Consider the following 1,685-nt stretch of genomic DNA (forward strand, 5'->3'; position numbering starts at 1 on the left):
AGTGCATTTGAAGAAAAGGACTATTGACATATTTTGCAATACACAGAATTTCCACAGTCATTTTAACTTAAACACACGCTATAATTCACAACGATTCACGCACTTTACTTAAGGTGTCTACTGCTCGCTTGACTCAATTATCTGTCTATCTGCAATTATCTCCGCTTTATTTGCCGGGCTTATATACTAAAATAGAGGGCGCCTAGAGCTGCCAGGAACAGTCATGATCCTTCTAGAAACTCCAGCGCGCATGCTTCGAGCATCACGTGACTTCCGCTGTCGTAACACAACCGCTGTTGTTAGAATTTTTGAAAACAGTATGTCTTTCTTTTCAGCATTAGTACCTTTATGTATTTTTAATGTTTATCATGTTAAAAAAAAATAGGCACAGTTTCCTAACATTTGCTACAAACGACATTTTATTTCACCCGTTGGACGGGTATTCCAGCTAGTTTAATTATGAAGAGCAGATATCAGCCTTTGGCTTGTGTAGATGATGAATTTGAAGTGTTATAGGAGATTCTCTAGTATGGCACGTGGATAAGGTAGTCTGTGGGGTAAATAGGGAGAGAGGAGTTACTGAGTTAGATTATGCTATTCAGGGGTAGGGGATGGAGGATATAACTTACAGAGCAAGCGACATAGTAAAGGGTGATATGTTTAGAAAAGTCTTTGTAGTGCACATAATATTAAAGGGTAGTAGTGGAATTTTTTTTTTAAATAGGGGCTAATGAAGTAGGAAAGCCAAGGGTACATTAGAAGAACTAATCGTTAAGCATGAGGCATTTACAGAAAAGGGCCATAATAATTAAATTCTGTCAGGGATACTGCCAAGATTTAACTGTGGGGATAAAATTATAATTAGGTCACTAGGGCTGAATACTAGACTTAGGTTAATGTCTAAGGAAGAGCTGGTTGGCATTATGGGATTGGTTCAATGGGAGGAGGGGGCTTTTTGAAATTAGTTCACTGAGTAGTTTATATTTAAATAGGGTAGGGGCTGGCTTGTTTACAAGGGCTACTAACTCAACTGTAAGGGCAACTTCAAACGAAGATTAGAAACTGGAGAGGACCAGGATAATGAAGAAAAAATAAGATGTATAGAGGGGTATATTGTAGGAACAGGGTACAAAGGTAGTTTTAATGGTAAGCTGAAACCGTTATTATTGCAATACTAGAAGTATAAGAAATAAAATGGATGACTTTAGAGCACTGGTCAGAACAGAGGATCTTGATATAATGAGAATAACTGAAACCTAGCTATATGCAGACATTTATTATTAAAGGAATTTCTTTGAAATACAGGTTGTTTAATGCTGATAGAATACTAAGAGAGGGAGGAGTGGCTTTATATGTAAAATGTGAATTACTGCCTGTTCAAATTGATATCAGGCAATGAGGTTGAATCTGTTAGTAGTTATAAGGGAAGAAGGCTGTAGCTGATTAAGTTGGAATTTGTTACAGACCACCAGTTGAAACTGATGAGAAATTTTACAAGAAAAAAAATAATTCAACTGTTAATAAGGTTATGATCATGGGAAATTTTAATTCCAGGCATATAAACTGGTAAATGTTAAGTTAAATCATGAGGGAGACTGGTTTTTAGAAACTGTTCAGGATGGTTTTCTTCAACAATTGGATAGAACAATGATTCTTAAAGCGTAGTCCACTTGTTAACTACTTAT

Source organism: Limulus polyphemus, unplaced genomic scaffold, assembly GCF_000517525.1.
Source record: "Limulus polyphemus unplaced genomic scaffold, Limulus_polyphemus-2.1.2 Scaffold199, whole genome shotgun sequence".
NCBI lineage: Eukaryota > Metazoa > Arthropoda > Merostomata > Xiphosura > Limulidae > Limulus > Limulus polyphemus.